Source organism: Palaemon carinicauda, chromosome 4 (genome assembly GCF_036898095.1).
Source record: "Palaemon carinicauda isolate YSFRI2023 chromosome 4, ASM3689809v2, whole genome shotgun sequence".
NCBI lineage: Eukaryota > Metazoa > Arthropoda > Malacostraca > Decapoda > Palaemonidae > Palaemon > Palaemon carinicauda.
In genome coordinates, this window is record NC_090728.1 from 196,142,277 (window position 1) to 196,168,450 (window position 26,174).

Below are 26,174 nucleotides of genomic sequence, written 5' to 3' on the forward strand. Positions count from 1 at the left end.
ACAAGATCAGGCCGCTGGCCGTCTGCACAGGAAGTCGAAGGTCTGGAAGGCGTAGAAGAACGAGAACGATCCCCGGAGAGGTCTAAGGACGCTGCTGCTACAGACTGCTTCTGGTGAGGAGAGTCCCCATCGGAGAACGGAGGAGAAGACTCAAAAAGGCCTCTTGACACCCTTATAGGGAGAAGGGAGGCCCCTGCGGCGAAGCGGACGATGAGCCTTACGGCGAAGGCGGCCACGAGGGAGGTCGTCAGGATCATCAGTCCTCTGAAGAGGAGTCTCAGTCAGAGTGCTCCAACGAGGGGGAGACTTAGCCGCAGGAGAGCCCGTAGGACCCCCTTCCCCCCTCCGAAGGATGTACAGAAGGGGGAAGAGAGCCTTCAGCAACGTCATCACCATCAAGCGCCGCAGAGGTTTGACCAGACTCGTCGGAAGCCTCTGCCACCACGACGTCGACGATAGACAGAGGATCTACCTCTGCTATCACCGGCGACTGCTTGACAGCGGCCCCCAACTGAATAAGGTCAAACAGGGCTTCCTTGGAGGGCAGGCCCTTAAGCCCCAAGGAACCCCAAAGCTGAAAAAGATCATCATTATACATGGAGTTAACGTTATCAAAATCCTCCCCCGGAGGAGGAGGGGGAACCGCCCCGCTAATGGAGGCGACGCCCTCTCCCGCACCCCGAGGTCGGGAAACAGAAATAGGGCCTTCGCTCCCACTCGGCGGCCTCTCAACAGGAGCCGGACGAGGGGGAGCTTCGGAGGAGGTTTGGGCGGCGGAAGAAGAGTCCCGAGAGCCTTCCTCCTTCAAGGCAACCCTCGAAGGAGAACGGTCTCTCTTGGACTTCTTCTTACGCCGACGGGCAAACCTCTCCCACTGGGAGGCAGACCACTCCCTACACTCACTACATCTATTTTCACTATCACACCGTCGGCCTCGACACTGCGGGCAAAGGGTGTGAGGATCAGTATCCACCGCAGACATGAAGGTACCGCAAGGGCGGCCGGCAATCCCAGGGCACTTGCGCATGATGAACTGCAAAGGGCGAGGCCAACTTCAAACACACAAAGTCTGAGGAAAAGCAAAAAAAGATTAAGGCTGTCAAAAAACGAGGACAATAGACGGAGACATCTGTTCATTGTCCGAGCCAAAAGTGAAGTGGAGCAAATCACCGGTATGTGGGGGGGAGGGGTAGCAAGCTACCCCTTCCCCTACCCCGCTAACTAGCACGGGGGTAGTTAACCCTCGTTAAAATCTATTGGCTCGTCAATTTCAGCTACGGCGAAAGGTAAACTCAATGTAAATAGCGTGGTTTGTATTTCGGTTACGGAACAAACGGGTTTTTAGCGTCACTTTACCTTAGAAAGTCCAGCGTAGGTGTTGGTCTTGCTACGCAGAGAGGAGACGGACGGGCGGCGAGGAGGTAGAGAGGTTGACTACGATAAACGTACACTACCGTAACTTATTCTAACTTACACTAAGTGAACTTATTTATTTTTTTTATTTTATATTTTATATTTTTTTCTACATTTTCTTTTTTTCTTTTTGATGATTAATTTTAATCACTTCCACTCTACACTTGAAATTGATTGAATTTTTTTCTCTTCAATCTTTGCCGTTTTCTTTGTTTCACTTTCTTTCGCTTCACTCTTTTCCATTTTCTTTGAACCACTTCCTTCCTCTTCATCACGAGTTCGCTTCGTAGTTTTTTTAAAGAAGCTATCGATAGAAAGTTGCTTGGTACAGCTTTTCAGAATGTTTCGAAAATAAGTTAGGGAAACATCATCAAACTGCGCAACTACACGACAAACCTGCAATTTCTTTGGATGGTATTTGTCGATGAAGTCGACCACGTTTTGATATTTTCCTAACACCTCTTTTATTTGCGCCGAACCTAACACATGTTCTACCTCCTCGATCCCTTCCTTGTCATCACTCATGTGCTCAGACATAGCATGGAGTTCCTTGAGCTCCTCTGTAGTAAGTTCGTCGTGATGTTCTTTTGCAAGTTCACTCACACGGACGCCACGCTCATGCTTTTCAATAATTCCTTGCTTTACTTCTAAAGAAAGCATTTCCTTATTCCTTTTCTCACCACTACCACTACCACTTGCGAAACTAAGCCTTTTAGGACCCATGATTTACGTAAAATACCGTAAAAGGATGAACGTAAAAAACCAAGATTAAAACACAGTTAATAGCAGAACGCACAGAGAACAACCACACGAAGCCGACGAGAACAGAGGAATGTCCCAAGCCACACTAATTGAGGGTCCCTCCGAAGTAGAAATGCTGCCTTCTATTGGCGGAAATAAAAAATACATCCGGCGTTATGAGTACCATCTACGTGCACGGGTATTGTTTACTTCGGAGTAGGAACGTGTTCGAATTGTACTTCGCGTGTCGAAAAATTCGGATACAACCGGTACGACGAAAATTGCTTACTTCGTGTGTCGAAATAAAATTCAGGTGTAGAGTCGAAAAATTGCTCGAATTTTACTTCGGATGTTGGAAAATTCGGATGTAGATACGTTCGTGTGTAGAGGTTCCACTGTATGTATGTATGTATGTATGTATGTATGTATGTATGTATGTATGTATGTATGTATGTATGTATGTATGTATGTATGTATGTATGTATATGTATATATATATATATATATATATATATATATATACAGCATGTATATATATGTATATGTATACATGTTAATCATGTGTAAAAAATGACAAATTCGGAGATAATTTGTATTTTTCCTAACCATACAAACATTAGCTATTTACATAGAGTTTACTTTCGGCGTAGATGAAATTGACGAGCCATTAGATTTCTAACGAGGGTTTACTACCCCCGCGCTAGTTAGCAGGGGTAGGGGACAGGTAGCTTGCTACCCCTCCCCCCTCACACACCGGTGAAATGTCTCACTTCACTTAGAGGTAGGACTTGACTTGGGGGACAGGGCTGGCGGGCAAATATGTGTAAATAGCTAAGGTTTGTATGATTAGGAAAAATACAAATTATCTCTGAATTTGTCATTTGTTCCGTAACCGAAATACAAACCACGCTATTTACATAGGGTGACTTACCCCTTAGGAAGGGTGGAAAGTCCCCAGCCTTACTGGCTTTAGCTTACCCGGGGACTCAGAATCCGAGTGAGCCGCACTCGAGAAAAGGAGTCCCTGCACCTCACAAGTTCCTTGCTCTGCAAGGAACGTGTGGCCTACATAAGCTTGTGCGTGAAGGGATAAAGTGTGACTCGTCCTAGGCAGTTGACCTGGAGTTCTTAAGACAGAACTCTAGGTTAGGACGTTCCCAATACTACCTCGTCAGTTTATGGGGGACGCGACAGTATTATCTTAATACTCGGAACACAAGGAAGCATGGTTTACCTGCAGAGGTTTGAGGTCAGCTATGCAGAGACCAGGATTCTGCTTTCCCCAGGAGAGGGGAGGATGAAGAAAGAAGTAAGGGCCAGACATACTTCTTCCGTTCATGCAGTCTAAAACCCGGTAACAATGCCCTCAACCTTCTGCTACCTGTCCAAAAAGGAGCCTGTGGTTAGACCAGCTGTTGTGTAGCCACCACAGGGCGATAGAAACGTATCGATACTCCTGTGGGTCACGTCCTGCAGGAAGTGGGCTGCGAGGGTCGCTAGACGCTTCCAGACTCCAGCTTGTAGCACCTGCGTCACAGAGTAGTCCCTCCTGAAGGCCAGGGACGTTGCGATGTATCTGACATCGTGGGCTGTAGGGCGAAGTGACTGGGGAGGGTCTGGATCCAGATCGAGATGAATGCCCTTGAATCCAGGCTGAAAAGGCATACTTGGTGACCCTCCCCTGCGTCCTTCCTGTGCTTCCAAACCGGGCTTGCACGTGGGGACGAACTGCAGCTGTTCTTAAAGATAACCCCTCCGGTTCCTTACTGGCAAGTAGGAGAAGGTCTGGGTCATCTGTTACAGAACGGAGACTCGAAATCTTGAAGGAGTCGAACCGAAGGTCCGGGACTCCAAGATTCTGAGTCTAGTAACCAACTCAGGAACGAACCTGAATGTTACCTCCCCCTATCCTCTTGAAAGGGCAGAGTCGTACAAGAGACCATGAAGATTACTTATACACTTGGCCGAGGCCAGAGCGAGCAGGAGCACCGTCTTCCATGACGGGCGACGATCAGAGGCCTGACGTAATGGTTCGCAAGAAGATCTCTAAAGGGTCTTAAGAGCCCGAACCATGTTCCATGAAGGAGGTCTCACTCCGACTGGGGGCAGGTAAGTTCGTAGCTTCGCATGAGCAAAGAAAGATCCAGCGGGGAGGATGTCTATTCCTTTCAGCCTGAAGCCAGGGTAAGGCTGAGCGATCGGCTTCACTGCCGAGAGCGGAAATCGAATTTCCTCCCGCCGATAAACAATAACTCCGTTATTGCTGGAGTAGAGGCATCAAGGGGAGAGGTACCTCTCCCATGACACCAACCACAGAAGCCTCTCCACTTCGCCTGGTAGACCCCTGCTGATGACTTTCGCAGGTGACGCGACCTCTGCTCCGCGACTGTTGCGGGGTGCCTCTTTGTGAGGAGGTGTCGTATAGCCTCCAGGCGTGAAGCCGAAGCGATGCTACGGCCTGTGATAGATGTTGCAGTGTGGTTGTTTGAGTAGCCTGTGTCGTGGAAGAAGCTCTTCCGGGAGTTACGCCAGGGGATGCAAAAGGTCCGGAAACCGTTCTGCGCAAAGTCGCAGCGGACCTCTCAGGGTCATCGATAGGTTGACCGACAATCTGGTCTCGTTGAGCCCCCTTCTCAACAGACAAAATGGTGGGAAGACGTAGGCGTCGATGCTGTCCCACCGTTACAGGAAGGCATCTTGCCAAAGAGTCTTGGGGTCTGAGACTGGGGGATAGTACAGCGGCAGCTTGAAGTTCCAGGCTGTCGTGAGCAGGTCCCCCAGGTCAGGACTTTGCTGGTTACTAGGGGCCAAAGACCCCCAGGTACTCTCTATCTGTGAGTCTCTGCTCAGATTGTCGGAGAGAACATTCCTCTGCCCGGAATGAGCGAGCCAATAGTGGTATTGAGTGGACTTCGGTTCATCTCAGTATCTCTACTGCAAGAAGCGAAAGTATGAAAATGTACCTCCCTGCTAGTTGGAATACGCCTGTACCATGTAGTTGTCGCGCACGGAGCGACTCGGCAGGATCTGTTGGATCTGTTGAAGGGCCAGACTACGGCTTTTAATCCTGGCTGCATGATGTGGAGGTATCCTTCAGGTCCTGACCATAGGCCTGAACCAGAACATGGGCACACCCCCCCCCCCCTTTTTTCTTTGACGAGTCCGAGAACAGCATCATACGCGGGGGAAGGACGAGAAGATCAACTCCCTTGCAAGAGGTTTCCGTAGGTCAACCCCATTGCAGGTCTAATCGTTCCGCTGGTCCCATAGGGACCAGAAAGTCTGGTTAATCGTTGCTTTGATTCCACCGGAACTTGGGCCGCCTAACAGGGAACCTATCCTGAGGCGACCGTTCGGGACTTAGACGGGTCAAGGAGGAAAGGAAACCTAGGAAACGTAACCAAGATAGGGCTGAAAGCTCTCCTTCTCTGAGGAAAGGTTCTGCGACTCTCCTCAGCCTTGCCACAGTCAACTGATGGGAAGGCTTGGAGGAGGAGTCAACATCATGGCTAGACCTCTCAGATGTTGAGGTAGAAGCAGAGAAGGCTCCTCACGAATTACCATGATCCCTAGATCTTGGTGAAGTCCCGAAAGCTTGTCTCGGTGTCGAAGAAGGTCGATTCCGAGACTAGAGTTGGCCAGACCTCCAGAAAGCGAAGGAGGCGGAAGCCTGCTCCTGAGTGGCCATGAGGATATCAGGGAAAGTCCTCTGGTGAAGACCTGCGATGCTGTGGCAGGATCGCAACACAGCATCTTTAACTGGTACATCTGTAGTCTAGGCTGAATTCCAAGTGCTGCCTGGAAGACGGATGGAATGGGACCTGGAAGTACCCGTCCTTCCGATCCAGGGCATATGGAGTCTTGTGGTCTCACTACAAGTCTGCTCGATTCTGCTGTTCCACGCTGAACGAAGTTTGTTCGACAAACTTGATCAGAGCCGAGTGGTCTATGATCTATGACCGGACTCCCGTCTCAGATGCTTTTCTTACAAGAAAGGATCGACTGAAGAAGCCGGGGGGGAAGCCGTCGACGACCCTTTGGAGGGCATCCTTCTAGAGCATGGCCCCTTCTGCCCGAAAGGGCAAACCCCTTGCCGATCCCATGGCGTAGAAGCTCAGCGACACTGGATTCGCTGTCAGTGGAGGTAGAGATGTTAAGGGCGAGGCACGATATCCGTGGCTGATCACGGAGATCGTGCAAGAATCGGCACCGGGATGCTGCTATCCGAAAGAGTAACCTTAGGCATCACCCCAGCGGAAAACCTGCAGGGGGGTTGCCAATCCTAGAGTTTGCGAACTCGGCCGCTCCGTCTAGGATTATTGCCTCCCCGGGAGGACTTCCCGTCCTACCTGTCCCTGAAAGGAGGGGGCTGCTATAGTACACCTTGTCTTAGCTGCCGGAGCCGGTTCCGATGCCCTAGGCTGACGAGGCTGTATGATGAGGCGTCGGAGGCTTGCAGGGTCTGGAAGTAAGCGCCTTTTGGAGGAGTGAATCGAGATTCGACTTCCTCCACACACCAGCTGTCCATTTCCCCATCCTTGGGCTCAAACAAGCTCTTCCCAAGGATGGAAGAGTGTCTGAGTTTGCCGACATCCACGGATGGGACTTCCAAGAGGAAACCCTCGGTCACTGCATCTAGATGCTTCAACATCGAGTTTGTCCGCAAGTTCGAAACTTGGCGACGGAACGCAATGGTGCTTGAGCCCGAGAGAAGGAAAGTTTCCATGATCTTCCTGGAGCTTCCTTGTACAAATCCTCGGGTCACAATTGGAGAGGGAAATGCTTGGTAAGCCCCTTCCACGAAATGGTGAAGAGGAAGGGCTAGACTAGTCAACCCCTGCCGGGCGGAGAATTTCTCGAAAGAAAACTCCCTGGCAAGCCCCTTCCACGGAATGGTGGAGAGGAAGGGCTAAACCAGGTTCTGAAAAGAAGAAGAATGTAGCTCAGACCTCCCTGAAGATTCTTCCTGCTCTTGCACGTGCCATGCTCTGCGTTTACGGGGTGAAGATCGTGTTCTGGAAGTACGCGCTCCAGAAGACTCGCCAGGTTGCCCGTGTTGCGAAAACCCGACGGGAATCGCGGTCGAAATCACCCTGGCGCTCGCGTGATGGTAAATCGTTGGTTCGCGCGTGGGCGAACATGGGTGCGCCAGTGTGCGGGCGCGCTGTCGAAACTGCGCGAGGGAGCACAGGTGGGGGCGAGCGCTGGCAGTCGGAATCCGAAGGTGCGTAGGCGAGCGATGGCGCGTAGGCGAGCGACGGCGCATTGGCGAGCGATGGCTCACTGGCGGGAACCGCGCTGGCACTCGCGCGATAGAAAACCATTGGTTCGCGCGCAGGCGAACATGGGTGCGCATGTGCGCGGGCGCACGGGCACGTGGGCGTGTGGCCGCGCGGACGAGAGGGCGAGCGCAGGCGGCCGGAAGACCGATGGCGCATAGGCGGGCGATGGCGCGTCTTGGCGAGCGAAGGCACGTTGGCAAGCGAAGGCACGTTGAAATCGCTTGCGCGCAGGCGAAGAATCGCGCGGGCGCGTAGGAGATCGCTGGCGCGTAAGAGACTAGAGAAGATCGTCGGCGAGGAGGCGAAGGAAATCTTCTTGCCTGCGCCCAGATCTGGTAGATCAAGGGCGTGAGGGCGAACGTTGGCGCGCAGGTGCATCAGGAAGGGGAGCGCCGATGCGCGCTGGTAAGCAGGCGATCGTGGGCGTTCAGGAAACTGTTGGCGCCCATGACGCGTAACAGGAAAGGGCGCGCAGATGTGCGCTGGCGAACTGAAGAGAGTGGCGCACAGGTCAGAAGCACAGGTGAGTGCTGGCGCACAGGAAGAAGATCTACGGCGAGACTCAACTACCGGAGATCGTGGTCCACGGCAGGCGAGCGCTAGAGCGCTACTCGCGCGCAGGAAAAACCTGGCACTTAAGGGACTTACCCACACTGTGGAATAAGCCCCTTAGCCCCGAAGGGACTGGTGCCCGTGTCAAACGGGGTGCGTTGGCGCCCACTGCATATCTGCGTCCAGGAACGGAGATGAAGACTAGAAGGTCTGGCAGGAGTCGAGCAGCTGCAACGGTCGGTACTCGTCGAGGAGGGTCCTCTGCGGAGAACGACGAATGAAGATGAAGACGACCTCGGACAGGCGCAACACCCTCCGACCTCCGAAGAGGAGTCTCTGATCGTGAGCTCCCCCGAGGGGAAGAGTCACTGGCAGAGAGACCATTGGCATCAGCTGTACCCGAAGGGAACTGAGCCCTCAGCAACAACGGCAGGCAGAGTCCTCCGAAGAGGAGTCTCTGTGGTGAACTCCCCCCCCGGGGGAGAAGCACTCGCAGGAGAGACCGTAGGGCTCAGCTGCCCCCCCAAAGGGGACTGAGCCTTCAGCAACAACAGCAGACGGCGTCCTCTGAAGAGGAGTCTCTGTGGTGCACTCCCCCCCCGGGGGAGAAGCACTCGCAGGAGAGACCATAGGGCTCAGCTGCCCCCCGAAGGGGACTGAGCCTTCAGCAACAACAGCAGAAGGAGTCCTCCGGAGAGGAGTCTCTATGAGTGTTCTCCCTCGCGAACGAGAGAGGAAAACTTCGTAGAAGAGACTGAAGAGGGGGGGCCCGTAGGGCCGAAGGTCAGCAAGTGACCTAAAAAGAGCAATCCTCCAAAGAGGGGCTCCTGCAGCTGCTCAGCCCCTTGAGCGTAGCTGCAGATGCGACCGCTCAGCACCAAGAGCATAGTCGCACGAATTCCATGGTCCGAGCTTGCAACCGCTCAGCCCCTGGAGCAAGGTTACAAAAGCGGTCGCTCAGCACCAAGAGCATAACCGCCGGAGGACCAAGAACAAAATAAAGGTAAGAGAAGTTCCCCCCGAAGGGAAAAAACTCAAACCTGGACAGGGAACCTTCCCTCAGAAGGGAAGTTACCCACCCAAGGAGGCGAACCTCCTGAGAGTTCTAAGATGAACTGAAGAGCTGTCAGTCGTCACGGGAGCACTTCCAGGAGAAGACGACACGCCCCTGACGAAGTCCTATAGGGGAGGCAGCAACAGCAGACTCCCCAGCCCCCAACAAGACAGCTCGCTACGTTGTCACATTATGCAAACGAAAAACTAGATCGTTAACTGTGAAAAAATAAAAAGTAATTAGTTAACATTCATTCCCCCGGGGAAGACTCCGAAGAGGAATCCCGAGGGAAAAACACCTGAATTACACAACAGGCAAGCGCCCTCAACTCCACTTACACTCACGGGAAGAGGGGAAGGGCGGAGCTGTAACAAACACAGAATTATAACAATTATAATTATGTAATTCAAATAAGAATGTTCACTAAAGTAAGAACGAAAAAACTCCGAAAGGAAGCATTCCACAAAGCTGAAAATTAACAAAAACAATTAGATTCATAAAAATAATTGATACAATGTACGGCGTAGCAACTCCACCCGACAAGGGAAGAAGCTACCGAGAACGTAGTAAAGGTAAAACGTAGTAAAGGGTGAACGACCTCAAGAGAGAGAGAGAGACCGTAGTCAAACTCGATCGCGACCCATGAAAATACACCGTGGTGGCCTAACTGCCGACGGGCTCCACAGAGATATCGTACACTACACACACAAGCAGAACTCTGGAAAGGAAACTTACTGATTTCTATACTCAAATATATACATAAAAATTAAAATATGTTTACATATATATAGAGTATAAGAAAAGTAAGTGATTAAGTAAAGACAAAACATAAAATGGCTGCCAAGCGAGGACGAAATATAGACACGTCTGTACATCGTCCGAGTCAAAAGTGAAGTGAGAAATTTCACCGGTGTGTGAGGGGGGAGGAGTAGCAAGCTACCCCTCCCCTACCCCTGCTAACTAGCGCGGGGGTAGTAAACCCTCATTAAAAATCTAATGGCTCGTCAATTTCAGCTACGCCGAAAGTAAACCCTATGTAAATAGCGTGGTTTGTATTTCGGTTACGGAACAAAGAATTTATATGCAAAAAATAATGAAAAACACCGGCAAAACTCAAGGACTTGCATGGTCCATATAAGAAGATTTATATAAAAAAAGACACCCACCCAGGAGTAAGAAGATAATGGAAGAGGCTGAAGGATGCCGAGGAAGAGGAAAAAAAGAAACCCACTAATGTAGGATGCAATATACGTCTAGACTACAAGGAGAGGGTATTGTACAGGGATAATGTAATAATAGATAGATGGCATCCTCACCCTTTTTAGTAGGACCACAAAGTAATACAAGAATCATGTCTTGGAATATAAACTCTGTAAAAACTAGAATAGAAAAATGTTATTTTTATTAATAAAATAAATTTTTGAATATACTTACCCGATAATCATGTAGCTGTCAACTCCGTTGCCCGACAGAATTCTATGGAGGGATACGCCAGCTATCACAATACTAGAAGGGGGTGTATTTACCAGCGCCACCTGTGGCCAGGTACTCAAGTACTTCTTGTTGACACCTCCTCAATTATTCCTCGGTCCACTGGTTCTCTATGGGGAGGAAGGGAGGGTCGATTAAATCATGATTATCGGGTAAGTATATTCAAAAATTTATTTTATTAATAAAAATAACATTTTTCAATATTAAACTTACCCGATAATCATGTAGCTGATTCACACCCAGGGGGGTGGGTGAAAAACCAGTGTACAAGACTAAAGGATAGCTAAGTATCCCGTATTTCATATAATCAGTTATCCACAATAACAATGAAATAATAAGTACCTGGTAAGGAAGTCGACTTGAACCGTTACTCTGCCTTTAATAAGATCGTCTTCCTTACTGAGCGCAGCGTTCCTCTTGGGAGGCTGAATCAACTCAAAGGTGCTAAAGTATACAGGGCTGCAACCCATACTAAAGGACCTCATCACAACCTTTAACCTCGGCGCTTCTCAAGAAAGAATTGACCACCCGCCAAATCAACAAGGATGTGGAAGGCTTCTTAGCCGACCGTACAACCCATAAAAAGTATTCAAGAGAAAGGTTAAAAAGTTATGGGATTATGGGAATGTAGTGGCTGAGCCCTCGCCTACTACTGCATTCGTTGCTACAAATGGTCCCAGGGTGTAGCAGTACTCGTAAAGAGACTGGACATCTTTGAGATAGAATGATGTGAACACTGACTTGCTTCTCCAATAGGTTGCATCCATAACACTCTGCAGAGAACGGTTCTGTTTGAAGGCCACTGAAGTAGCCACAGCTCTCACTTCATGTGTCCTTACCTTCAGCAAAGCAAGGTCTTCTTCCTTCAGATGAGAATTTGCTTCTCTAATCAGAAGCCTGATGTAGTAAGAAACTGAGTTCTTAGACATTGGTAGAGAAGGCTTCTTGATAGCACACCATAAGGCTTCTGATTGTCCTCGTAATGGTTTTGACCTTCTTAGATAGTACTTAAGAGCTCTAACTGGGCAAAGTACTCTCTCCAGTTCGTTCCCCACCATGTTGGACATGCTTGGGATCTCGAACGACTTAGGCCAAGGACGGGAAGGAAGCTCGTTTTTAGCCAAAAAACCGAGCTGCAAGGAACATGTAGCCGTTTCAGATGTGAAACCTATGTTCCTGCTGAAGGCGTGGATCTCACTTACTCTTTTACCTGTTGCTAAGCACACGAGGAAAAGAGTTTTTAATGTGAGGTCCTTAAAAGAGGCTGATTGGAGCGGTTCAAATCCTGATGACATTAGGAACCTTAGGATCACGTCTAGATTCCAGCCTGGAGTGGACAACCGACGTTCCTTTGAGGTCTCAAAAGACCTAAGGAGGTCCTGTAGATCTTTGTTGGAGGAAAGATCCAAGCCTCTGTGGCGGAAAACCGCTGCCAATATACTTCTGTAACCCTTGATCGTAGGAGCTGATAGGGATCTTACGTTCCTTAGATGTAACAGGAAGTCAGCAATCTGGGTTACAGTGGTACTGGTTGAGGAAACTGCATTGGCCTTGCACCAGCTTCGGAAGACTTCCCATTTAGACTGATAGACTCTGAGAGTGGATGTCGTCCTTGCTCTGGCAATCGCTCTGGTTGCCTCCTTCGAAAAGCCTCTAGCTCTTGAGAGTCTTTCGATAGTCTGAAGGCAGTCAGACGAAGAGCGTGGAGGTTTGGGTGTACCTTCTTTACGTGAGGTTGACGCAGAAGGTCCACTCTTAGAGGAAGAGTCCTGGGAACGTCGACCAGCCATTGCAGTACCTCGGTGAACCATTCTCTCGCGGGCCAGAGGGGAGCAACCAACGTCAGCTGTGTCCCTTTGTGAGAGGCGAACTTCTGAAGTACCCTGTTGACAATCTTGAACGGCGGGAATGCATACAGGTCGAGATGGGACCAATCCAGCAGAAAGGCATCCACGCGAACTGCTGCTGGGTCTGGAATCGGAGAACAATACAAGAGGAGCCTCTTGGTCATCGAGGTAGCGAATAGATCTATGGTTGGCTGACCCCACAGGGCCCAAAGTCTGCTGCAAACATTCTTGTGAAGGGTCCACTCTGTGGGGAAGACCTGACCCTTCCGGCTGAGGCGATCTGCCATGACATTCATATCGCCCTGAATGAGCCTCGTTACCAGCGTGAGCTTTCGATCTTTTGACCAAATGAGGAGGTCCCTTGCGATCTCGAACAACTTCCTCGAATGAGTCCCTCCCTGCTTGGAGATGTAAGCCAAGGCTGTGGTGTTGTCGGAGTTCACCTCCACCACCTTGTTTAGCTGGAGGGACTTGAAGTTTATCAAGGCCAGATGAACTGCCAACAACTCCTTGCAATAGATGTGAAGTGTCCTTTGCTCCTGATTCCATGTTCCCGAGCATTCCTGTCCGTCCAGTGTCGCACCCCAGCCCGTGTCCGATGCGTCCGAGAAGAGACGGTGGTCGGGGGTCTGAACAGCCAATGGTAGACCTTCCTTGAGAAGAATGCTGTTCTTCCACCACGTTAGAGTAGACCTCATCTCTTCGGAAACAGGAACTGAGACCGTCTCTAGCGTCATGTCCTTTATCCAGTGAGCAGCTAGATGATACTGAAGGGGGCGGAGGTGGAGTCTCCCTAACTCGATGAACAGGGCCAGCGATGAAAATGTCCCTGTTAGACTCATCCACTGCCTGACTAAGCATCGGTTCCTTCTCAGCATGCTCTGGATGCATTCTAGGGCTTGGAAGATCCTTGGGGCCGACGGACAAGTCCGAAAAGCTCGACTCTGAAGATCCATACCCAAGGAGACAATGGTCTGGGATGGAACGAGCTGAGACTCCTCAAAATTGACCAGGAGGCCCAGTTCCTTGGTCAGATCCATAGTCCATTTGAAAATCTCCAGACAGCGACGACTTGTGGGAGCTCTTAAAAGCCAGTCGTCTGACGGAGCCGGACACAAGATCATGATACTGCTGCACAGTCTGTAAACTGTCAATCATGGGCAAGCGAGGAAGTACAGTGACAACCCGAATCTGTCTAGACTGTCTGGGTCGTACAGACAACTCCTTAACGGGTTGCTGAGGTTGCCGCACTGCGTCACAACAAGTCACTTCTGTTGGTTGTTGAACGTCTTCCTCGTGACACATTGACTCCGTAAACAAAAAATCCTCTAACAAGGACTAAGCTTGGACTGCATGTCATGCAACACAGCTCAAGGTCTATGGGAGCAGGTGTGGTAACCGACGGGATTAGCGACTGAAGTGGAACCATTACCTTCCCTGTAAGCATGTTATGCTTAAATAAAAGTCCATAAGAGGTTATGCAGCTAAAGGCTCCCTCCAAATGACAGAGTCCTCAAGGGAATATCAGAAGGAGGGAGAAAAGAGCTTTCTCATCTACAGGGACCTTATCCTAGAAAAGCTAAGTTCTCTGAGTGAGGGTTCACTGGTGCAAAAGCAGCAGACTAGAAGGCAACGTTATGAAACTGCTTGACAGTCTAGTGAGTTGGCAACAACCCAAGATGTGTTGAGAAGCATGCGGTAAGGTATGCAGAGCATGATGTATGCAGAGTATGCTGTATGCAGAGCATGCTGTATGTAGAGCATGTTGTATGCAGAGCATGCTGAATGCAGAGCATGCTGTATGCAGAGCATGTTGTATGCAGAGCATGCTGAATGCAGAGCATGCTGTATGCTGAGCATGTAGTAAGCAGAGCCTGCTGTAAGCAGAGCCTGCTGTAAGGAAAGCAGAGCGTGTGCATGGCGTTTAACATTTCTCAGAAATTCCATGACCAGTGCTAGAGTGCTTTATGCATGCTTGCATGGGATTTAAACCATGGTATGAAAATGGAGATAAGGTATGCTGAACAGCAGAGTCAGAACGAGCTGGAACAACAATAGTTGTGGTTTCCTCTTCAAGACTCCGTTGAGGGAACACCTGAGGCTCAGTCTGCAAAGGCTGAATAAAAGACAAGCAGAAGGAAGGCGCATGGGTGGAGGAGGCTGACTCCTAGCATGAGTGGTTGAACCCAAGGGTTGCGCTTGCTGAGCGGTTGGCGGAAGCGGAGTAGCAAGTTCCAGTTCCTGTGGTGTGAGCGGAGCGCGATGAGGAAGAGGCTGCGCAGAACAAGGTAAATGTCTCGCAAGCTGAGGCTTCTGAGGCGCAAGGCTAAGGTGTTGTGGTGCTTGCCTTGTGGAGGGTTGAGCTCGCTGCAGCGAGAGCTGAGGAGACTGACTCATGGACGGGAGAGGTTGTTGTACCTCAACCGAGTGTTGCATCACTGGTGGAGCAGCAAGTGGAGGCGGAGGAAGAGAGGTATAATCCTCCTGATCCCATTGTAAAGGTTGCCTTAAGGAAGGCGGAGGCTGAACACCACAGGGAACAGCAAACTCAGAACGTGGCTCAACATCGTACGCCTGGCAGGTGGTACTGCGATCAGGCGGAGCGAGCGTAGGCGGAGGGAGTGTAGGCGGAGGCGGAGGAGTAACACTCTCAGCCCGACACTCACGCATTAAGTCCGAAAGCAATGCTTGCATGGACTGTAGTAGAGTCCACAACATCGTACGCCTGGCAGGTGGTACTGCGATCAGGCGGAGCGAGTGTAGGTGGAGGGAGTGTAGGCGGAGGCGGAGGAGCAACACTCTCAGCCCGACACTCACGCATCAAGTCCGAAAGCTGTGCTTGCATGGACTGTAGTAGAGTCCACAACATCGTACGCCTGGCAGATGGTACTGCGATCAGGCGGAGCGAGTGTAGGTGGAGGGAGTGTAGGCGGAGGCGGAGGAGCAACACTCTCAGCCCGACACTCACGCATCAAGTCCGAAAGCTGTGCTTGCATGGACTGTAGTAGAGTTCACAACATCGTACGCCTGGCAGGTGGTACTGCGATCAGGCGGAGCGATCATAGGCGGGGGGGAGTGTAGGCGGAGGCGGAGGCGCAACACTCTCAGCCCGACACTCACGCATCAAGACCGAAAGTTGTGACTGTATGGACTGCAGTAGAGTCAACTTGGGGTCGGCAGACACTAAGGTCTGCTGAGGTAAAGCCTTAACAGCAGAGATCTGTTGCGGCAGAACCTTACTCCTCTTAGGCGGAGTGTAATCAACTGATGACTGAGGAGAGTCAGAGCTAACCCAATGACTGCATTCGGGTTGTGAACTTTAACTTCGTACGTCTGGCATAGGTCTGGACTTAACGTTTAAGAGGTCTTGAGACCTGAGACCAGCGTTACTCTGCCTTTATTTTCTCCCCTAATCTCTTCTGCAGACGAGCAAAATAAGGGCTCAATCGTCTGCGGGTGGGAGTGACGGTCTCGGTAAGACACGCCCACAACCACCGAGGATACTTCTGTGCGCCGATCAAGGCCTGCTGAACCCTTATGCCCTTCGACATTGCTTCTCCCCTGGGCTTGGGAGCTTGCAAGAGGTCCCGGACTGGGAGAACGACTGGCGCGCACAAAAGTACCCTCACGCACTAATCACTTATCACTTTGATTTCTGTTTGCACTTATTTCACTGAACTCGAAACTTTAAGTGGTTTGTACCTGAAATACGCAATTCTATCCTTTCTCAAAGTTAGTAATTGCGAAAACAGAATTACAATGTAACAGAAAAATCTAATGAAAGATAATTCAGTGGCTGGAAAGAGACTAAACACTAGATCACTCTAGAAACGTTTAGTTTCTTCCCCTAAAGAGACTAGGGAGAAGAGCAAAAACGATAACGACGTTACTCGTACGCCTGGCAGGCTTGAATGAAACGTTTATCCTCTTTCTCCCTCCGTCTCTATCTCTCTCTCTCTCTCTCTCTCTCTTGACTTAGAACCTGAGAGAAGAGCCCAATCATATATATCGTTAAAACATATTATTGTTAAAGGAAAAAACTGAAAAGTTCCTTTATTAGGATCAAAACCATTAAGTTAAGAAAGAATGAACAAAACGCTAGACACGGTTACTCTTACTGCAACGTGAAACCGTGAACATTCTTTCTCTATCGTAACGATAGAGTGCAAGTTGAACGTTCTGAACGTCAACAACTGCAGAGACAAAACAAAACGTTAGTTCAACTTTGAAAACAGTACGAGACTATCAAAGAAATTCTTTCAAAAACATTAAAATAGCATAATATGTTAACAGGTAAAACCGAAATGACGGGCTCAAAGTTTATTAACTTCGGTAAAAGACCGCCTACTATTAGGAAGGTCGAATATAAACAAATATAAAAATTAATTTTAATGAGTTTATAATAAAAGGAAGTTAATCGAAGAGGCCTATAAGAGGCGGAGAGATATAAAATAAATCTATAACTTTTGTTAAGCAAAATTAAGAAAGAGAGTCTATACTCTCTTAGACACCAACACTTCCGTCTAAGGGAAGGGTCGGCCATTGAAAGGTGAACGAGAGTTCATACTCTCTCGTCACCATAATTAATCAAATTAATTCCAAAAGCTAACTAAGCTAATATAGAAGTTTCCAGTAAAGCGACAGCCGAAATCAAAGAGAAATACTTCACCAAAGTCGTGAAAATACTCCAAGAACATAAGCGTATCCCAGAACGTCTTGCCGGAAGCACGACAGAGGAATAATTGAGGAGGTGTCAACAAGAAGTACTTGAGTACCTGGCCACAGGTGGCGCTGGTAAATACACCCCCTTCTAGTATTGTGATAGATGGCGTATCCCTCCATAGAATTCTGTCGGGCAACGGAGTTGACAGCTACATGATTATCGGGTAAGTTTAATATTGAAAAAAGAGATGTTGAATTATTATTGAATTCTTATGATGTTATCTGTTTAAATGAAATAAAAACGAATTTGCCACTTTCATTTCCGAGTTATGTTTCATACGTAAGTTATGACCGATCAAGCAGTACTAGAGGTGGAACATGTGTGTTTATAAGACAGTATTTGAGCAAGCAGGTATTTGATGTTGATGTATCAATCGCAGATCAGATATGGTTCCGATTAAAATGTATACCAGGTGTTTTACTTGGAGCATGTTATATCCCTCCTGCCGATTCTGAGTATTTCAGTTATAGCCAATTAAGTAAAATCCAAGAGAAGATAAAAACTAGTGAATGTAGTAATGGATGTATTGTAATAGGTGATATGAATTCCAGGTTAGGGACTTCCATTGGAGGGCTCACAGAACGATTAGACCTAGTTAATTATTCATACCCCTTTATACCAGATCCGATACCCACACCCAATGACAATGCTGTAGCTATATTTGGTTTGTGTGTAGAAGAACAGTTACTTATTGTTAATAATTTAAAAACACCTCATTCTTATTACCAGAGCAGGAAGACCTTTCGAAGAGGGAGAGAATGGATTTCTGAAATTGACACATGTATCGCGTCAAAGAAGCTGGTTAAGTTTATCACCGATTTTCATGTAATTGATAATGATTTATTACCATCAGATCATGCTCCTATATCAGTTGTGTTACAACCTCCTTCCGTCTCTATTGAGTCGATTAAGTTACGAGTATCAGAGTTGGGCATGCACGGAGCGGAGTGTAGTGACATATCAACGACGTGCAATCGACTAACCAAACGGTCAATTCAGTTTCAAAAGTTAGACAGTGATGTGTTTCTGGCTAAGCTTAGTGGCCACAGAGTGGAGCTAGATGGAGAGGTGGATATAGATTTGTCAGCCTTACACCTTAGCAATACTTTGTATGATTGTGCCTCCACTAGTATATCTCATGAGAATCCTGAAGAAATTTTAATAAATAATGGCCAGAGTAGATGGGATAGATTGTTGGGGGAGAATGATCAGGCTCGAGTCTGGGGTGCAATTGATTGGAAGGGTCAAATTATAGAGGACCCAAGTAATTCAGACTCTAAGCCGAGTGATGAGCAATTCAAAGAATATTTTGAGCAGATATTTAACCCTCCTAATGTAGAGAGTCTCAATATAGACGATTTTCGTTCAGATGTAATTACAGTATACCTATATTAGACGATCCTATTACTCCAGCGGAGGTGCAGACTCAGGTAAGAAGGTTAAAGCCCAATAAAGCCAGTGGACCTGACGGTCTACCCCCAGGTTTGTTCAAGATATTACCGTTTGAGTGGATTATGTTAATATGATATTTTCATTATAAAATAAATTTTTGAATGTACTTACCCGGTGAATATATAAATAGCTGACGTCTCCGACGGTCGACAGATTCCAAAAACTCGCGAGCGATCGCCATGAAGGCTGCCGGGTGTGCCCACCAGCGCCGACTATCGGCCAGATACCGCATATACTTCTCAACCAAACCAGTTCTTCTCAGTCCGTAGGGTCTCTATCGGGGAGGAAGGGAGGGCCTTTAATATCATATATTCACAGGGTAAGTATATTCAAAAATTTATTTCATAATGAAAATATCATTTTTAAATATTAAACTTAGCCGGTGAATATATAAATAGCTGATTCACACCCATGGTGGTGGGTAGAGACCAGTATAAAAACAATAAAGGCGTATATGCTCAAGAGTTTTTGACAACTATTCAAAAAACAAACTTAAGTAAAGGTACCTGGTAAGGAAGCTGACTCTGATAATTACTCTGCCTCATTAGTCCGCTATCCTCACAAAGCCCAGCGATCCTCTTAGGATGCCGAAAGACTCCCAGGAGCTGCTATATCCAGGGTGAACACCCCTATAACAGGACCTCATCAATACCCGTAATCTGGGCGCTCTCAAGAAACAATATTTTGACCACCCGCCAAATCAAAAAGATTGCGAAAGACTTCTTAGTCTCCCGTACAACCCAAAATAAGATTAAAAATTTCAAGAGTAGATTAAAAGGATATTGGGATTAAGGGAATGTAGTGGTAGAGCCTTTACCCACTACTGCACTCGCTGCTACGAATGGTCCCAGTGTGTAGCAGTCCTCATAAAGAGTCTGGAAATCTTTCAAGTAATATGAAGCGAATACCGACTTGCTTCTCCAAAAGGTCGCGTCCATAATACTTTTAATGGATCTATTTTGCTTAAACGCTACTGAAGTTGCTATCGCTCTAACTTCATGAGCCTTGACTTTAAGTAAATTACGATCCTTCTCACTTAAATGAGAGTGTGCCTCCCGAATCAAAAGTCTAATAAAATAAGACCACGCATTCTTAGACATAGGCAAAGAGGGCTTTTTAACGGAGCACCATAAAGCCTCTGAACAACCTAGTAGCGGTTTAGTTCTGGATAAATAAAATTTAAGAGTTTTAACGGGGCACAGCACTCTTTCAACTTCATTCCCCACAATCTCAGAAAGATTGGGGATTTCAAATGATTTAGGCCAAGGACGAGACGGAAGTTCATTCTTGGCCAAAAAACCAAGTTGAAGAGCACATACTGCTTTATTAGTGGAGAAGCTGATGTTCTTGCTAAAAGCATGTATCTCACTAACCCTTTTAGCCGAAGCCAAGCTCACCAAAAAAAGTGTCTTGAGGTTAAGATCCTTCAGGGAGGCTGAATTTAATGGTTCAAACCTGTCTGACATAAGGAACTGTAAAGTTCCAAGCAGGAGTCGAAATATGACGCTCCTTGGAAGTCTCGAAAGACTTAAGCAGGTCTTGGAGATCTTTGTTATTAGAAAGATCCAAACCCCTATGCCTGAAAACAGAAGCTAACATGCTTCTGTAGCCTTTAATGGTGGATGCAGAGAGGGAGCGACCGTTTCTCAGATAAAGCAGAAAATCCGCAATCTGCGCTACAGAGGCACTGGGAGAGGAAATAGAGGAGGACTTGCACCAGTCTCTAAATACCTCCCATTTCAACTGATAGATCCTGATGGTAGAGGATCTTCTAGCCCTCGCGATCGCTCTAGCTGCCTCCTTCGAAAACCCTCGAGCTCAAGAGAGTCTTTCAATAGTTTGAAGGCAGTTAGACGAAGCGTGGGGAGGCTTTGATGAAATCTCTTTACGTGAGGCTGTCGCAAGAGATCCATCCGCAACGGCAGACTTCTTGGAACGTCTACCAGTCATAGAAGTACCTCTGTGAACCACTCTCTCGCGGGCCAGAGGGGAGCAACCAACGTCAACCTGGTCCCTTCGTGAGAGGTGAACTTCTGCAGTACCTTGTTTAGGATCTTGAAAGGTGGAAAGGCATAAACGTCCAGGTGAGACCAGTCCAGCAGGAAAGCGTTTATGTGGGCTACCTCTGGATCTGGAACTGGAAAGCAGTAAGTCGAGAGCCTCTTTGTCACTGAAGTCGCAAAAAGATCTATGGTGGGTTGACCCCATGTCATCCATAGCTTCTCGCACACAGTCTTGTGCAACGTCCACTCCATGGAGATGACTTGTCCCCTTCTGATGAGGCAGTCCGCCAAGACATTCATTTCTCCTTGCACAAATTTCGTCAAAAGAGAGATGTTACTTGCCTTAAATGGAGTTCCTTCTGATCCGTGGACCAAAGACCCGAGCATTCCAGACTGTCCAGTGGAGCTCCCTAACCCAAATCCGATGCATCTGAATACAACACATGGTTTGGGTTCTTGATCGCAAGAGAAAGACCTTCTCGAAGTCTGATGTTGCTGTCCCACCAAGTCAGACATGTCTAGACTGAGTTGGAGATTGGGAAAGAGATACTCTCTAAGCCCTTCTCCTTGTTCCAATGGTTTAGGTGAAATTGGAGAGGGCAAAGGTTGAGTCTCCCCAGAGAGATAAACTACTCCAGCGATGAAAGAGTTCCCACGAGGCTCGTTCAAACTCTTACAGAGCAACTGTTTTTCTCTTGCAAGTGACGGACTTTTAACAGAGCTTGTTCCATTCTTGTGGGAGACGAAAAGGCCCGAAAAATTCGACACTGTATCTCCATTCTCAAATAAAGAATAGTCTGGGATTTAATGACGACGCCCTGATTAGCCAGTCGTCAAAATAAAGGGAGGCTCTGAATCCTCAAAAAATGTAGAAAGCTTGCTACATTTTGCAAGAGCCTTGTAAAAACAAGAGGAGCAGGAATGAGGCCGAAGCACAGTGCTCGAAATTGGTACACTACTTTCCCGTCCACAAACCTCAGATGTTGTTGAAAGTTTGGATGAATCGGGATGTGGAAGTATGCATCCTGAAGGTCGAGAGAGACCATCCAGTCGCCTTCCCTTACTGCTGTCAAGACAGATTTGGTAGTCTTCATCGTGAACTTTGTCTTGACAATGAACACATTGAGCGCACTTACATCTTAAGTACTCCTGCAGTGAACGTGGCTGCCAGATCATTTGAGCCATCCCTGATAGCCTTGTTTATGCATGACATAATTGTACAGCAATACATTGACAGCTGGAGAGACCCTCTTACTTAAGGCTCCCAGGGACCAATCCAACAAAAAAAAATACTTCAAACGCTCGAAAAAAACTCCTAACAGGAGATGGTCTAGCTCTGAAGCAGACCATAAAATCTTGGAGCGTCTCATGGCTAGACGACGAGGAGAGTCCACTAGGCTTAAGAAGTCTCCCTGGGCAGAGGCAGGTACTCCCAAGCCGAGAACTTCTCCTGTGTCACACCAGACGCTCGAGCGAGAAGCTAATTAAGAAGGAGGAAAAGCAAAAGCAGACTTTCCTAAACTTCTCCTGGATTCCAACCAGTCTCCCAGTAAGAGCATGGCTCTCTTGGAAAAACAAGAGAGAACTGACTTCGTAAATGTAGGAGTCGAAGAAAGTCATGCCAAGAGTAAACTCAGACGGCGGAGCAGCCGTTACAAAACGAGTAGGACAAAATTTCACTAAAGAAATTCATAATTATAAAACAAGGGATTGTTGGACCACCCTAGGATACTCCTCTTCTGAATGACTCCCCAAAGGTACATTAGTTGAAAGGGGGTCATCAACTTCTTCAGAAGGCACATCATCTGATAAATCTAAAGTCTTGCGAGAAGGAGATTTATATTCAGAATGACGTGAAGGAAAAGCCTGACAGGCTACATCAACTTGTATATGAACAGAAGTTAAAGTTGGAGGGTCGCTGTCACGTTGTGACTGCAGAGAATGTTATTCTACTACACGTCGTGACAGAAGTAACTGACGTTCAAACGTCCCGTAGTAACAGCGGTGACTGCTGTTCGATGCTATATCGTGACTACGATGACTGACCCTCGACGTCACGTCATGTCTACGGTGTCTACCGCTCAACGTCACGTCGTGTCTGCGGTGTCTGCAGCTCAACGTCACGCTGTGACTGCGGTGGCTGACGTTCAAAGCGATCAAAGTTACATCGAGATTTATGCTCCGCATCTCGTTTAACAGCAAAGCTGTCACTAGGGATAACGTCAGCGTGGCGTAACAAAGCTCGTTTAGAAGGTTGAAGACCCGAATCACGTATCCCAGAACCGTGACGTACAAAAAGCAAAGGATCCTTTCGCACAGGAACAGGATCGTAAGCTTCTATTAAAGAAGAAAGCTTTAACAGCATATCTTGCAAAACACTTAACTTCGGATCAACCTGTGACTGCGGTGGCTGACATTCAAACGTCACGTAGTAACAGCGGTGACTGCTGATCGATGCTATATCGTGACTACAGTGACTGACACTCGACGTCACGTTGTGTCTACGGTGTCTACCGCTCAACGTCACGTCGAGTCTGTGGCAGAAACGTCTGTACATGAACGTCATCGCTATGAACAGGACTCTCATGATGACTACAGCTAGGACGTTGAACTTGTTCTGAAGGAACTAATAAACGTTTCAACAGTCTCGAAACCTTACGCCCAGGCTTTTAAAGAGACGAATCATCGGAAGACGAGGAGAAACTTCGTCTCTCCTGTCTTATGGCAAGGACGTGCTTGACGAGCAACGTCTGATACCTTTGAGGGAACGTCTGTTCGTTGGTTTACACCCCTCACTCCCTTAGGTCCTACGACATTCCTTCTCCCTGGTGCAGGGGAGCCTGAAAGAGGTCTCGGACTAGGCAAGCGACAAGCACAAACAAACGAACCCTCCGCAACACAGAACATGTTTTTTGCACTTTCTTCACTGATATCGCATTTTTTAATAATTTCACATTAGACATGAATAAAGCTGATTTCTACCTGAAGCACGCAATTCTCCCTTAAATCAAAAGGTTAGAATTGCGAAATGAGTCGTATAATGTAAGCACATTAGTACAAAATGAAACACACATGCAAAAATCAATAAACATATACATATATATCGAATAAAACGGAAATATATAAAGTTAAAAAGTTCAGTGACTGGGGATGAGACTAAAAACTAGTTCACTAAGGACTACGTTTTCAATCTCTCACCGTACAGTGCCTTGGGATGAGAATAAAAACTAAAACGTTTTATCTTCTTTCCCCGTACAGAGACTTGGGACGAGAGTAAAAATCTGAATCGAGAACAACGTTACTCGCTCCCAAACTCCTTGTACAGAGACTTGGGACGAGAATAAAGATCGGATCGTTCCCTCTTTCTCTCTCTCTCTCTCTCTCTCTCTTGTCACTCACAAGAGAATGGCTCACTCACTCTTCGTCAATAACAGGTTATTTGACTAAAGGAAAAAACTGAAAGGACTAAGAAATTGAAAATTAACATGTTCCTTTAAATTAGTATCTAAAAAACTTCAGTTTGAAAGAAGAATGAACAAAACGTCAAAATCGATTTACTCTTTCTGCAAAGTGAAACCGTGATTCTCTCTTTCTCTATCGTAACGATAGAGCGCAAACTGCGTAGCATAAATAAACCAAACGTTAGTTCATCTTTGAAAAACAGCACGAAGACTATTCAAAGAATAAATTTCTTAGAATATTTTCTAAAAATATTCATCTCATCACTCTTACAGAGCAACTGTTTTTATCTAAACAAAAATAATAGTTGAATGGACTCAACGTTGTTTAACTTCGTTTTCCAAGTCACGACCGCCTCCAAAGAATAGGTAAAGGCCGCATATAAACAAAAACATAAAATTTATCTCGGTGTTTAGTATAAATGGAAAGCTAATCGAAGAGGCCTAATAAAGGCGGGTGAGATATAAAATATATAGAGGTAAATCTATAAATATCAACAATAATTTATAAAGTGATAAAATAATTACTAAAAGCCTTAAACACACTTCCGTACACTGAGGGAAGGGTCGGCCATCTTTTCTCTATGGAAAAACCAGAGCGAGATTAAAAAAGCAAGGGCAAAAACTTTTCCTCTCCTTTCAAAAGCATTTCTTTTGAAGATAGTATTGAATAATCCAACACGGCGAAAGCAATAAAACCAAAACCAAGTACTTCACCAATCGGTAGAAAACTCGAGGTCCAGCGTGAGCGGAACCAGTGTTGTCTTTAACACCGACAGAGAAGAACTGGTTTGGTTGAGAAGTATATGCGGTATCTGGCCGATAGTCGGCGCTGGTGGGCACACCCGGCAGCCTTCATGGCGATCGCTCGCGAGTTTTTGGAATCTGTCGACCGTCGGAGACGTCAGCTATTTATATATTCACCGGCTAAGTTTAATATTTAAAATGCTACACTATTCAATCATTTATTTTTGTCAAGTTCTTACCCATTAAGTTGGATTGCAGCAAAGATGCATACAATATTCAAACGAGGAAGTAGGGCTGTTTCGGGTAATTACAGGGGCATTAATGTAATTAAAAGTATAGCTAAAATTTAGGACATGGTCTTATGTGCTCGTCTTAGTCTGTGGTTTAAGCCGTGTAGGGAGCAAGCAGGAAGTCAAACGGGGAGGGGATGTGTAGAGCATATAGTAACTTCAAGGCTATTAATGGACGTAGCTAGGAGGAAGAAATTGAAGCTTTTTGTAACCTTTGTTGATTTTAGAAGAGCTTATGATTGTGTGCCTAGACATAAGTTATTTTCTGTGCTAAAACGAATGGGATGTGGGATGACCATGCTTTTAGCATTGGTTGCTGTATATCGTTGCACAAATAGTGTGATCGGTGCCTCTCTCCTTGCTGCTACTGTGGGTGTGCGCCAAGGCTCACCTACTTCATGTATTTTATTTGTTTTATATGTAAATGATATGATACAAATGATGAAACGTGATTGCCCTTTAGATGGTTTTCTTGCCTGGTTGCATATTATGGTCATGATGGATGACACTGTCCTCCTATCCACTACAAAGGATGGTATGGAACATAAAATAAGGATTTTGTATGAATTTTGTAATTCCTATGGAATGATTATTAATGACAGTAAAACTAAATTTATGGTGATTAATGGTGCTAGGGAAGACAAAGAACCCATGGTATGTAATTCTGAACTGATTGGTTACTGTAATCAGTACATTTATCTGGGCAGTCCTTTTACAGATGATGGTTCTCCCACAACAGCTATCAAGCAGCTTGCAATTAGTAAAATGTGTCATACTCTGAAATTTATTTCATTTATAAGTAGAAACAATGATGTGCCATTTTTAGTTAAGAAGAAAATTTTTGATGCTGCTATTATGTCAACTACAGTATATTATATCCATGTGAGTCATGGCTAAATAGTGATATTAAACCTATCGAGAAGCAATATAAATGGTGTATTAAACAACTTTTGGGGGTCAGAAAAACTACTAATAATGACGTATGTATGGTAGAACTGGGACTTCCACCGATGAGGGCTTTAATAAAATCGAGACAAAGGAAATTCTTCAAAAAGATGTGGCTTGAAAGGAATAATATGGATGATGACCCTTTAATTCATGCCATGCGAATAGTGATGAAC